Genomic DNA, 14,248 nt, shown 5'->3' with positions numbered 1-14,248 from the left:
CCCAACGGATACGCGTCACCTCGGGTTCCCACGGTGGCTCAGATGCTATCAGGGCAGGAGGTCAAATTCTGAGGATTTTAAGCATTGCAGCCTCCTAATCTTCGATAACTTAGACAGGAAGCCAAGCTGACTCATGTCCTGTTACATTATATCGTGTCAACCGACAGCACTGCACGCAGGAAAGCACTGTTTTCTCAGCATGCCCTGCTCTTCTTCCTTCTGCCCTACCACTTCTCCCAGTCCGAAAAGCATTTACCTTGCTGAGTACCTGATACCCTAAGGCGGAAAATGACCACAGTGCAGAGGGCCTATTACTTCACAGAATCACAGAAATGTGGAGTTGAAGGGACCTCAGGAGATCAAACAATCACCCCCATGCGCTGAGGCAGGACCAAGTGCATCTAGATTATCTCTGGCAGATGTTTGTCCAATCTGTTCTTAACTCCCCGCAATAACAGGGATTCCACAGCCTTCCTAGATCACTTGTTCCTGTGCTGAACCATCCTTAGAGTTAGAAAGTTTTTCCTAATATCTAACCTAAATCTCCCTTGCTGCTAACTAAGCCAATTCCTTCTTGTCCTACCCTTGATGGACATGGGCACCAATTGATCACAGTCCTCTTTATAACAACCTTTTGTATATTTGCAGATTGTTATCATGTCTCCCATCAGCCATCTTGTCTCTGGACAAAATATGCCCAGTTCTTTCAACCTTTCCCCAGATATCTGCAGCCCCAAGGCCACTTGTATCAACACCATCGGGAGCTACTGGTATAAGTGCTGGGCCGGCTACGTCCTCTCCACCAGGAACTCAACAGTGTGTGAAGGTGGGTCCTGCCACGAGATGTATGGAGGGGGCAGCTGGTAGAGCTGGGAAGGGCCTGGGTTACACAGGCAGAGGTCTTGGCCGAGGGGGCAGCGAGCTGGGAACTGGTATGGGACAGTGCGCCAGCCCCCTACGCCCCATGGACGGGGTCCCTCTGGGTCTCAGCCTTAGCTGGTGAGGGCTCAGCCTCCAGGCTCCCACCTCCCTCCAGCCCAGCCTGTCCGTCCACTGGGGTGTTTCTGTTTGTCTCAGAGCCACAGCCACCAATGTGCCTGGGTCTGGCTTTGGGAGCGGAGCAGGGGCTGTGCCAGGGCCAGGCCAGGATTACACCAGAGGCAGGACAGAGAGGGGTCAGCAGGGCTGCCAGGAGCCAGGCATCTCTTCCCTAGGGTTGCCAACTGTCTAATCACACAAACCCAAACACCCTTCTCCGAGGCCCCTGCACTGCCTACTCCATCCCTCTCCCTCCGCCGCTCGCTGCCCCCCACCCTCACTCACTTTCCCCAGGCTGGGGCAAGGGGTTGGGGTGTGAAAGGGGGTGCAGGCTCCAGGTCAAGCCTGGGGAATGGGGTTGGCATGCAGGTGGGGATGTGGGGTTCAGGCTCAGGGATGGGGCTTGGAGCTCAGGCAGGGGATTGGGGTGCAGGAGGGGGAGCAGGATACAGGCCCTGGAAGGGAGTTTGGGTGCCAGAGGGGGCTCAGGTGGCGCTTACCTTGGGCAGCTCCTGGTCGGCAGCACAGCAGGGCTAAGGCAAATGTAAAGGTGGGTTCTCCCCAATGGGCAGAGGCGTCTGTACCCAGCAGGTCTCTCTGCAGAGCAGATGGAAACACTTCAGGAAGCCTCAGAGATGGGAGCAGGAGGGACAGGCAAAGCCGAGTGTAAATGGACGAGAGAGAGAGACAGAGTGAGATGGGGAGGAAGGAAGGGATTTTGGAGCAGCCACACATTAAACTGTTGGCAGCACAGGACTGGCATGTGCACAGAGATCAGCCAATACAGAAATTCCCAGACAAAAACCTTTGCTGTTGGTATTACGGTGACCCCTGTAAACCTCATTCAAGATCAGGAAAATTCTATGTTGGTTTCTTTCATCGCTAGGACTCGATCCTCCTTATCCCTCTAGCAGAGCGGAAGAATTACTTCTTGTGTCTTGCTTACAACACTCCCGCTAGTACAGGGGTTCTGAAACTGGGGTTCAGGACCCCTCAGGAGGGAATGAGGGTATTACATGGGGGGGTCATGAGCTGTCACCCTCCACCCCAAACCCCGCTTTGCCTCCAGCATTTATAATGGTGTTAAATGTCAAAGAAGTATTTTTAATTTATAAGGGGGGTTGCACTCAGAGGCTTCCTATGTGAAAGGGGTCACCAGTAGGAAAGTTTGAGAACTGCTGTGCAAATACATCCCAGAATGAGGTTTGGTTTTTTTGCAACAGCATTACACTGTTGACTCTTATTTAGCTTGTGATCCTTGGCTTCATGGTCTGGGATACCACCTTGGGAGGGTTGGGAGGGTACTTCAGTCAGGCTGAGAAAAAGATCCTGGCTGTTGGGGAGAACGGAGAGCTGTGTGCTCTCCTCAAGCTCGTCATCCTCCTCCTCCTCCTCATCTTCTCTGTCCGCAGAATCCTCAGGCATGGCAGAGATTACCCCCTCCTCGGAATCCACAGTCAGGGGTGGGGTAAAGGCGGCGGCCCCACCTAGAATTGCATGCAGCTCAGCATAAAAGTGACATGTCTGTGGCTCTGCCCCGGACCTTCCATTTGCTTCATTGGTTTTCTGGTAGGTTTGTCTGAGCTCCTTAACTTTCACATGGCACTATAGTGAGTCCCTATTGTGGCCTCTCTCTATCATGTCCCTTGAGATTTTTTCAAATGTTTTGGCATTTCGTCTTTTGGAACGTAGTTCTGCTAGCACGGAATCCTCTCCCCATACAGTGATCAGATCCAGTACCTCCCGTGCCATCCATGCTGGAGCTCTTTTTCGATTCTCAGACTGCATGGTTAGCTGTGCTGATGAGCTCTCCATGGTCACCTGTGCTGATCACCTCTCCGTACTGGGCAAACAGGAAATGAGATTCAAAAATTTGCAGGGCTTTTCCTGTCTACCTGGTCAGTGCATCTGAGTTCAGACTGCTGTCCAGAGTGGTCACAATGGTGCACTGTGGGATAGCTCCCTGAGGCCAATATCACTGAATTGCAGCCACACTAACCCTAATCCGAAATGGCAATACCGATTTCAACACTACTCTCCTTCTCGAGGAGGAGTACAGATATTGATATTAAGAGCCCTTTATATCGAAATAAAGAGCTTCATTGTGTGGACGGGTTTAGCGTTAATTCCGTTTAATGCTGCTAAATTTGAAATAAACGCGTAGTGTAGACCAGGCCTTATTTAGCTTGTGATCCACTATGACCCCCAGAGCCCCTTCCGCAGTGCCCCTTCCTAGGCAGTCATTTCTCATTCGGTATGTGGGCAACTGATTGTTCTTTCCTAAATGGAGAACTTTGCATTTGTCCTTCTTGAACTTCATCCTATTTACTTCAGACCATTTCTCCAGTGTGTCCAGATCATTTGGAATTTTAGTCCGATCCTCCACAGCACTTACAAGCCCTCCCAGCTTGGGATCGTCCGTAAACTTTATAAGTGTTCTCTGTGTGCCATGATCTAAATCACTGATGAAAATATTGAACAGAACCGGACCCAGCACTGATCCCTGCGGGACCCCACTTGTTATGCCCTTCCAGCTTGACTGTGCACCACTGATAACTGCTTGCTGGGAACAGTTTTCCAACTAGTTATGCACCTACCTTAGAGTGGCTGCATATAGATTGTATTTCTCTAGTTTGTTTATGTCACGTGAGACAGTGTCAAAAACCTCACTAACGTCAAGATATACCACATCTACCGCTTCCCCCAGCCACAAGGCTTGTTACCCTGCCAAAGGAAGCTGTCAGGTTGATTTCACAGGATTTATTCTTGACAAATCCATGCTGATAGTTATTTATCACCTTATTATCTTCTAGGTGTTTGCAAATCGATATCAAACCTTCTAAAACTTCTGTAGTTTTGCTAGTGGCTGGTCCCCAGACTTACACACCCCTTGTCTTCCTGCAGGAGAGCACTGAATCTACAGGCCATATACTCTGATTTCTTCTGCTGATTTTCATGTTGTTTCTTTCCAATATGCACTTCCGTGTCTCTCTGCATCTTCCTTCACTTCCTTTTTCCTCTCCCAACACGAGCACTACAACATCTGTAAAAGACATGTGCCAGGGGACTCCTCTCTGGCTGCTTTCTGTCAATGCACCCAGCACCAATATGAACAAAAAGGGCTTAGTCCCAAGCCTTGATGTATTCCAGCTGTTACTAGAAACTGTTTCCTTTCTCCACACGAACCTTTCGCTGTGGCAACAGAACCATTGCACATGTCCTGGACACATCCGATATAAAAGCTTTATTCACTCAATGTGGGGTGTCAGGATCAGGTCCCTGCATAAGGCAAACACCAATGTCGATCGCCCTTCTGCAGCTGCAGAACTCACTTCTGCCCTGGGTCTCTCCGCAGGGAAAGCGGAGCAGCAGGAGCAGCAGTTTTTGCTCTTTCTTTATTTCAACATTAGACAGTTTCATGTCCACGTCTGGAGATGGGAGTGCGGCGTTATCACTGGAGATGAGAGGCTCCGCCTCTTAAATGTGCCCTGCAGGCTAGTGCCCCTGGGTGTGCCCCAGAGCCCTGCGTGCTGCTGTGCCAGGTTAGGAGTCTCACTGGAGGGGAGGGAGACATATAGATACTCCTCAGACAAGATCTGTGCCCTCCACTGCTGTGGGGAGGGGGAGTGCACCCACTAGTGGTGTTTGTGTGAGTGCACATTTGTGTTATCCACCCGCATGCGCCGTCTAGTGTTCAGAACTGTTGTTGTTCAGAGGTGCTATACTGCTAACAGTTAATGGGGATTCTCCTTCAACTCATGTGTCAGTGACCTGAGTGTTTCAGGCACCAGGATATGTGCCCTATCCCTGCCCTGCCAGACATTTCTGAGCAGCTGCCTGATGCAGCATAGCGACAGCGTAGGAAACCATGGGCTTGTGACAATGTTGTTCCCTGACATCTGTAATGGAGGGATGGGGGATGGGGGAGCAGGAGCGAAGAAGGAAGGACAAAGGGTTCTAGCCCCAGTTAGCTTCAGGTCCCAGTGGGGCCCTGAGTCAGCCTCAGTGAACCTGCCTTGTATAGGGCTCCCCCCTCTGAGAGCACTGCAGCCCCTGAACTGGCATTGGCTGTGATGCCCGACACCCCCTGGGAACACGTGGGACGTGGCACCTGAACCCCTGGACTCCTCGCTCCCAGGGCTTTTCCTTTCCTGTCCCCAGAACATGACTCTCCATTTCAATGCCCTCCTGAACAGCACCTCCCTCTGGGACAGCGGAGACAAGCGGGTGGTGGGGTCGGCCGTGACCGTCCTGCTGCAGAGCGTGGAACTGGCTGCACTGGCCACTGCTCTCCGGTCTCTGGAGAGGACAACACAGAACGTGACGACAGAGTCTCTGGGTGAGGGGGGACGTGTGGCTTTCAGCGCCACCTGCTGGCTGCTGTGAGATATGGGGTTACACACTGTGCTCCAAATCCATTGAAAGTTGGAGCCTATATATCATTGTGATGTGAGCCTGTGTTCAGTACAGACAGAGAACAGCACTGCCCCTGCACCAGGAAATATAACCCAGCCCCACCAGTGCCCCCAGGAGCAACAGCAATGCCCGAGAAGGGTTTAAATGTGATATTTGGCATTTCACCACTAGGGGCTGCCACGCTGAGCCAGGCGCCTCCCCCCACCCACACTACTCCCCCTGCTGGGGATGCAGCATCCCCAGGGAGACACGGCCAGAATGGGGGGAGGGGATATGGGAGGCGTGATCAGGCAACTCGGGGGGGAGGGCACCAAACTTCCCCCTCCCCTAGTGCAGAAGAGCTCTGAAGCCCCTCCGGCTCCAAGCGGAGTGGGAGGGGGGTGGATCTGACCCAGAATGGAGAGATTCCCAGGGAAGCGGTTTCACAGCGAGGGGCTCTGTAATTCCTCCCGCCACCCCCCGCAGCTATCCAGAAGTGGCTCGTCACAGGGAACTGCAGCCAGCACAGCGAAGTCTTCAAGCTGAGAGCTCACGAGGAGACGATGGACGTGCACTGTGATGCAGTCACTGGGGTAGCCACACAAGGTACCATCCTGGGGATGGCGACACCCAGGGTCTAAACCACGGCACAGAGCGGTTCCCTGGCACCGAACCCCAGTCTGGGTTCCCCCGTTCCTCCCTCTCTCCCTCCCTATGGATCTCCAGGCTGGCCCTGGCCTCTGTCTCTAGCCCTGGAGTGCTTGCTCCTTGCTGGCTGAGCCAGTGGTTCTCAGGCTTTGGGCCATGGAGCTGGCACCTTCGTTTCTGTCTGTCCCACAGCTTGAGCCCCGCGCAGTGAGGATTTGGGGGTGCAGAGGGGAAATGGCTCATGAGAGGGTCTTTGGTATGAAGTGAGCCCAGAGAATGGAAAGGGCAAGAACACCCTAGTCTAGATAGAACCCCAAATGGAGACGTAGGGGACCAGAGTAACGTGGACCCTCAGCTGCCTATTCAGGGCCCCGAATCCTCATTGTGACCCCTGGGCACCTGGCCGGCTCATTCTTTGCCATAGCGACTCCATCTCCCTAACGAGGGATCACCTCATCTCACAGCAGGTTTGGAGACTGCTGCTTTTATTTCCTACTCCATCCTGGACTGCATCATCAGTGCAAGACATCTCAGTGAGGGAAATCAACCAGGTGGTGGGAAGCTGGAGAAGAGTCACCTCAACTCCAGGATGGTGAGTGGGGCGTCGGAGACGGGAGACCCATTCCCCTCTCCAGATCCGCAGACTTCACCCTGTGCCACAGACAGGTGCACGGAGGGAGATCCCCTCGCTTTGCTCCATAGCTGGGGCTCCAGAGGGGTATAGAGAAGGCACCATCTCCTTCTGGGCGTTTGGACCGTGCTGCCTTTCTGGCTCCTGATGGTCCGGAGAAGAGGAGGCCTCCTTATTCCTGATGCACTGGGGCTGTGTTACTGGAGGAGGTTACCGAGGGTCACACCACGACACAGGGCTGTGCAAAGTGCTCTAGAGTAAGAGCTCCGCCTAGCTCACCCCTGAGCCGGAATAACTGGAAAGCCGCTTTGTGTGGATAGTGGGGTTCAGGGAGTCAGCATGAAACTCTTTGATACGCACCCTAACCACTTCATTACCGTATGTGTATGTGTGCACACAGCACTGCCCTCTGCTGGATGCTGTCAGAACTGCTCAGCTCACATTCCTTATGGTGCTATTGGCTGGCAAGGATTTATTACCCTTTTTTCCAATAGCAGGGCCTGGGCTTTTGCAGCAGCAGGATCTGTGTTCTCTCTCCGCTGCCACTGGGATGGCCCCAGTGGGCACTAGGGGCTGCGTGGGGAGAGCCGTGGAGCTGTAGGTGACCTCGAGTTTGCTATAGCCATGGAATAACAGAACCGACGTTCTGTGGTCCCATGAGGATGAGGATGATTCTGTGGTGTTTCCAGGCCAAAAAAGAGGAGGAAGAGGCTCTCTGCATCTACTGGAAAGTGGTGGCCGAGAGCGGCAGCTGGTCTCCGGATGGCTGCACCGCCGTGCACACGAATGGTACTCACACCACCTGCAGCTGTGACCATCTCTCCAGCTTCGCCGTCCTAATGGCTCCCATCGCAGTGACGGTATCTCACCGTGAGACTCGGGTCACAGGGCAGGACCCTGAGCTCCTCACTCAGCCATGGGCAAAGCTCTCCCTGGAGCAACTGGAGGCTTTGCTGGGGAAAAGGTTGAGTCGGGGCTGAGGGGGCTCAGCTGGGGTCACTGGTGATTTCTCCTTTGCTGTGTTACAGGAGAGTTCCCCACTGACCATCATCACCTACATGGGACTGACCCTCTCCCTGCTGTGCCTCTTCCTCGCCATCCTCACCTTCCTCCTGTGCCACTCCATCCGCAATGTCAGCACCTCCCTCCACCTGCAGCTCTGCCTCTGCCTCTTCCTGGCCGACCTGCTCTTCCTCACCCAGGTGACCCGCATCTGCACTCAGGTACGGCCTGATTCTCCCCTGCTCTGTTCCTCCACTCACAGCAGGGCTGGGGTGTGTGGCTTTGAACCCCTTTGTTCTCCCTAGATTCTGTGCTGTGCAGGACACAGGGAGCGTTCCTAGGGGGATGTTTCCACCCCATTAGGCCCCTTCACACTGGTCTGAGTGGTCTGAGTGTCCCCAATCCCTGGAGTTCAGCCAGTTCTGTCTCTATGTCACAGTCTCCCTGTGCCACTATTCCTCTCCTATGTGACTTGCTTGGATCCCCTGAGCCCTGCTCCCCTCCTCTAACCACTAATCTTTGCTCCCTTCCTGCATCAGCAATGTGCACCCGCAGAACTCTCCAGAAACCAAGGTACCTTCCATCTCTGGGTCACGGAGCGCTATACCTGGAGAGCTGTGCTAACAAGAATCCCGGTGTCACCCCCTCTGGCAGGTCTCCCCCATACTCTTCATTTCTCTTCCCCACCAGTGTCCCAGGGCTCACTCCCCCCAGGTGGCGTGTGCTGTCATTGCTGGCCTCCTACACTACCTCTTCCGGGCCTGCTTCACCTGGATGTTCCTGGAGGGGCTGCACCTCTTCCTCACCGTCAGGAAGCTGAAGGTCGTGAATTACACCAGCGCCAGCCGGTTCAAGAAGAGATTCATGTACCCGTTTGGCTATGGATTCCCAGCCCTGGTGGTGGCTATTTCTGCAGGGGTGAATCCTGAAGGCTACGGAGCTTCCACACAGTATGTGCAGCGCCCATCCCGAAGGGGAGCTGAGATGGGACTTCCATGTGCTTGTCCGGCTCACCCCAGGTCTGACTTGAACCTAGATTTCCCTGCTCACCCTGCCTGGGAGCTGAATGTCCCCCCGGGACCCTTCCCATCCCCAGGGACACTAAGCTGCCCCGAGCGCTGTAGTTGAGGTGCCCCTTGTCAGACATTTGCACTCCTCACCCCACTGATGATGTGGAAGAACAAGCCAGAAAGATCCCACTGGACTCCCAGCTCCCAGGCTAGGTTTGTGGGGCTGGTGGGTAGGAAACAAATGCACCTTCTTACTGTGAGCAAATCCCTGAGCATCCCCTCTCTAAAGTGAACGACTCCACTAAAACGGGGCGTGATCTGTTCTAGACACCCCAGGCTAGATCCTCAGCTGGTGTAAATCAGGGCAGCTCCACTTCCTTCAGTGCAGCTAGGCCAAGGTCCCTCCGCTGCATGTTTGGCCCTCCATCAATACTGCGCCAATCCACCAGAAAGGGTCATTTGAGGAGGTGGAAGAGGAAGTGGTGGCTGGAAGCAGGACATGCTGAGGTACATGGGGAGGGCTGTTTTCCTGCTGCCCACAAGAGAGTCGGCCATGTCACAGGCAGGCTGAGATCCATCTCGCTTTTGAGAGCCAGCTGCCCTGTGACACCTCCTCTCTGCCCCCAGGGCTGAAAAAAGGCAGTAATCCCATTAAAGTCACTTTCTTCTTTCTCCCTGTCTGTAGCTGCTGGCTCAGCCTGGAGAGAGGCTTTCACTGGAGCTTCCTGGATCCAGTCTGTGCCATAATCCTGGTGGGTACCTCACAGAACCACATTCTCCTCTCACTTCTGCGACCCCACTGATTTCAGTGAAGCAGGGAGGGGAATGTGGCCCATAAAACATAAGGAAAGACCCAGTTAGGTCCCACCTGGCTCATCGGCTGTGGTCAATCCCTGGATGAGTCCCTGTGCTGTATCCCCGGGCCTGCAGCTGTTACTCGGGCACAGCTCCCAGGGACGTCAGCAGGAGTTTTGCCAAGTGAAGACAGAAGAGTTTGGTCTAGTTGCGTTAATGACCCAAGGAACGAGGAAGGGAGAGGGCTCCACTCTGCAGTGGTTTTTGTAGGGGAGGAAACAAGTGTCTCTACATATTCCTCCCTACCCCTGGGGAAGTTGTGGGGGGCGGGGATGAGATGGTTTTCTGCCTCAGCTGGTGTCACCAGCCCCGGATGGGATGTTTTACAGGAAATATTTCCCACTGTTCCCACAGATAAATATAACGTTCTTTGTGCTGATCCTGAGAAATGGACTCTCCTCCCTCAATGCAGATGTATCCACTGTCAGACATCACAGGTGAGAGAGCAACAAAACAGTCCTGGAGGGACAGATGTCTTGGTTTGGAAGGTCCTTGGCACTGGAGGGGGTGGGGGATTGCAGGAGGGGAACAGCATATCTAGGATCCATAGGAATGAATTCCCAGTGTGTTTGCATTGACAGTAACCCTGTCCCACATAGGAAAGCCGAGAATGATAGCTCCACCCCACTCTGCCCGGATACTCCTGACCCAATTGCTCTCCATAGAGGTATTGTAACGGGATCTCTCCATCTGCCTTTATCCAGGTTACTGACCTTTAAAGCCATCGCCCAACTCTTCGTTCTGGGCTGCACATGGAGCCTTGGTCTCCTCCAGGTCAGCCCAGCAGCCACAGTCATGGCGTATTTATTCACCATCATCAACAGCCTGCAGGGAGCCTGCATCTTCCTGGTGCACTGTCTCCTCAATGGCCAGGTAATGCCCACAGCCCATCAGTGCCCGCTGTCAAAGTTAGACTCAGGACTCACAGTTTGTCAGACCACTCTGTTTTATTAGCACAGTGCTCTGCTAATAACACCCAGATAATGTGAGCACTATGCAAGGCACAAACTATCTTATTTATACAGATAAAAGGGCGAGCACTTAACAAGATAACAAAGGAAGCAGAATCCGATAAGTTTACCTGGGCTAGGCATGCATATCTTATTTCCTTACTAACTATTACCGATCCTCTGTCAATGTTTCGCCATTAGCACCCTTGTTTATGCCTAATGTTTCTTTTCCTGGCACCTGTATTTCAACATTTCTTATTTCTGCTTAAAGGTACATACAACATTTCTTTAATCCATTCTTATTTTTACAATTTAATTCATTCTACTTTCACACCACCCAGCACCTTCACCGGCCTCGCAAGTGGCCATGTCTGATCTTCTCTGTGTTACACAGTGCAGTGACCGTGTCCCTCACTCTCCAGATGAGAGAGGAGTACAGGAGATGGATCAAGGGATTCCGAAGGTTCAGCACAAAATCTCAGACATCCGATCTGTCCATGTCTGCTGTCTCACTGCCAGCACCAAGACGGTAAGATGTTGTCATAAACAGATAGTTAAGGGTTAATATTCTTTTACCTGTAAAGGGTTAACAAAGGGAACCAAACACCTGACCAGAGGACCAATCAAAAAACAAGATTTTTTCAAATGTCAAGGAAGGGAAGTTTTTGGGTGGGTGTTGTTTGTTCCTTGTCTTGGTTCGGTGGCCCTCTTGGCTCTGAGAGTGATCTCTCTATCTCCAGGCTTTCTAATCTTCTTTTTCCAAGTTGTAAGTACAAGGATAGTAAGACAATAGGTTTATATTGTTTTTTTTGTATTTACATGTGTATAGTTGCTGGAATGTTGTAAATTGTATTTCTTTTTGGATAAGGCTGTTTATTCATTTTTTTCTTTTAAGCCATTAACCCTGTATATTGTCACCTTGATGCAGAGACCAGTTTTATGTCTTTTCCTTTCTTTTTATATAAAGCTTTCTTTTTAAGACCTGTTGGATTTTTTTTTAGTGGGGGCTCAAGGGGACTGAGTCTGCAGCTCACCAGGGAATTGGTGGGAGGAAGAAGACAAGGGGGAAGAGAGAATCTCTTTGTGTTAGATTTACTCAGCCTGACTTTGCATACCCTCTGGGTGAGGGGGGAGAGAGATTTGATCTCTCGGTACTTGTGTTTCAAGGACTGGAAGTAGGGAATCTCCTAGAGTACCCAGGCGGGGAAATCTGGGAGGAGGTAAAGAGGGGGAAGGGAAGTGGGTTATTTCCCTTTGTGGTGAGACTCAGGGCATCTGAGTCTTGGGGTTCCCCAGGGAAGGGTTTGGGGAGACCAGAGTGAGCCAGACACTGGAATTTTCTGGCTGGTGGCAGCGATATCAGATCCAAGCTGGTAATTAAGTTTGGAGGTTTCATGCTAACTTCTCATGTTCTGAACTCTAAGGTTCAGATCTGAGTAGGAAAGCTATGGCAGATGTCCTCTGCTCTGTTCCAATACCAGCCTGTGACCCAGTCTTCTCTAGCTGGGTCTCATTGCTGCTGTAAAGGTGCTTTGCCCCCTGAATGACGCAGGATTGGTTATAAGTCAGCTGGGAACATCACTGCAAGAGTTAGTGAGAGTCAGTCACTATCGAGGATTATCCTAGATGTCTTAGGCACCAGAATAAAATGTCCTGTCCTGGCACTTCCACGTTCCCTTCCCTTGGCTCTCCTGGGAGCTCCAGGGGTCACTCACTGTGGACTAGGCAGGGATTGGCTCTTGCAGTGTAAGATCTGAATGTATCAGATTATCCCCTGGGACTGAAACCTTGTCAATGGAGATGGATCATCCCCAATGAGCAGCCAGCACCATGAAGAATTTCCCTTGGCTCCATTATCCTTATGGGTCAGCGTCCAGGGGCTTTGTGTGTCGCCTCCCAGAGACAACCTGCCAATTTGCATATTACACTCTCAGTGGCCTTGGAACCTATTGTCATTTTTGTGCTTTTCTTGCCAGATGTAACCCGTCTGCCAGGTGGAGGTAGCAGCAACCAGGGCCAGGTTCAATACCTAGGTGTTCCAATACAAAACAGAACCAGCTGGAGCCCCCTGTGATGTTGCACTCCATATGCTTTATGGAAATATGCTTATGAATATGACATAATTAGAATATACTTTACGCTAAATACCCCTTCTATGGTGTCTTTAGAAAGCTTGTAATCTGCTAAGTGTGTTCATCCTATTTGTTTGCATGTGTTATTTCTATATCTGGAGTCAGGAGAATAAGATATAAACTTGTATCACTGATGTAAACATATTAAGTGGAGGCCATTAAAAGTGCTCCAGAAACAATCAGTTGTAAATGGCCTTAGTTACTTGAAAGCCTCCCTGTGTATGTGTGGGCCAGCCCATGGGGAATGGAGACTGGGCATCTTACAGTGAAATGTGACCATGTCACCTGATAATGAAATCAATCTTAATCTGGTACTTTTCCATTTAGAAGGAGGGGTAGGGACCTAGAGAGACAAAAGATTCCCACCTTGTGCCAAAGTGATAAAAGGGGGTGGAGCAGGACAAAGGCCTGCCAGTCATGAGAAAACCCCTGCTTACCACCTGAGTTGTCTCCTGGATCTAACAAAGACTGTACCAGGGGAAAGGTTTGGACCCAGACTAAGAAGGAGTCTAGTCTGTGAAAGAAGCTTATTGGAACATCTCTGAGAGTGAGATTTACCTGTAACCAGTTTCTTAATGTATTTGCCTTAGACTTTTGTGTTTTGTTTTATTTTGCTTTGTGACTTACTTTTGTTCTGGCTGTTATTACTTGAAACCACTTAAATCCTACTCTTTATAGTTAAACAAAAATGATTTTATTTATAAACCCAAAGTGAGTGATTAATACCTGGGGGAGCAACCAGCTGAGCATAGCTCTCCATCAGTGATACAGAGAGTGAACAATTTACGAATTTAACCTGTATAAGCTTTATACAGAATAAAACGGATGTATTTGGGGTTTGGATCCTTTTGGGAGCTGGGTGTCTGGGTGCTGGAGACAGGTAACCTGCTGAACTGTTTTTAGTTAAGGTCTGCAGCTATGGGAACATGGCCCAGACCCTGGGTCTGTGTTGCGGCAGGCAACGTGTCTGGATCAAAAAGGTAGGGTTCTGAAGTCCCAAGCTGGCAGGGAAACAGGCTCAGAGTTAATTTCATCACATCAGGTGGCAGTCCCAAGGGAATCTCTTTGACTAACCCATCCCACTCCCACCCAGTAATCTGAGAAAACTTCAACCCCTCCCAGGTGCCTCTGAGAGGCAATACTCCCCCTCTCGAGTCTGTGTATAACAAAGAGAACTTTTAATAAAAAGGGGAAAGAAACCTGGTAGTAATCTGGGAAACCCCAGAACCACGATTCGAAAGCTTGTGACCATGAGTAAGGCAATGATATTTTTAATAAAAATCACAGCCAGGTTGTGGGCAATAAACAACAATTCACGGAAGCCTCTGACCTGTCCTGACTTTCACTAAAAATATACAGACAAAATGAGGAGGCAGGTTCACCTCCGCGCCCACTGCATCTGGAGCTCCGGGGTCCCCCACAGCCACTGCCCCACTTCAAAGTCCCCCGCTCCTCACAGCAGCTGAGCAGTTGTGGGGGATCTCACCCCCTGTGGCAGCAGGGAGCTCCAGTTCCCCATCACTTGCGGCAAGTGGAAGGTCTAGGGTCCCCCACTGCCCACCAGGGGCTGGGCTGCTGCAGGGTCTC

General features: G+C 51.4%; 1 protein-coding gene and 1 pseudogene across 2 annotated transcripts in view; one reads left to right on the top strand and one right to left on the bottom strand.

Moving 5' to 3' along the window:
- Positions 1-104, bottom strand: part of LOC127035293 (uncharacterized) — a 67,547-nt gene extending 67,443 nt beyond the window's left edge. For both annotated transcript variants that reach the window (XM_050925009.1, XM_050925008.1), the window contains exon 1: positions 2-104. The gene's annotated coding sequence lies outside the window, so the exon portion shown is untranslated. The remainder of the gene's footprint in view (position 1) is intronic.
- Positions 1-14,248, top strand: part of LOC127035545 (adhesion G protein-coupled receptor E3-like) — a 91,581-nt pseudogene that overhangs the window by 76,503 nt on the left and 830 nt on the right.

The sequence above is a fragment of the Gopherus flavomarginatus genome, chromosome 16 (genome assembly GCF_025201925.1).
Source record: "Gopherus flavomarginatus isolate rGopFla2 chromosome 16, rGopFla2.mat.asm, whole genome shotgun sequence".
Classification (NCBI taxonomy): domain Eukaryota; kingdom Metazoa; phylum Chordata; order Testudines; family Testudinidae; genus Gopherus; species Gopherus flavomarginatus.
This window is presented reverse-complemented; position numbering and strand designations above follow the sequence as displayed.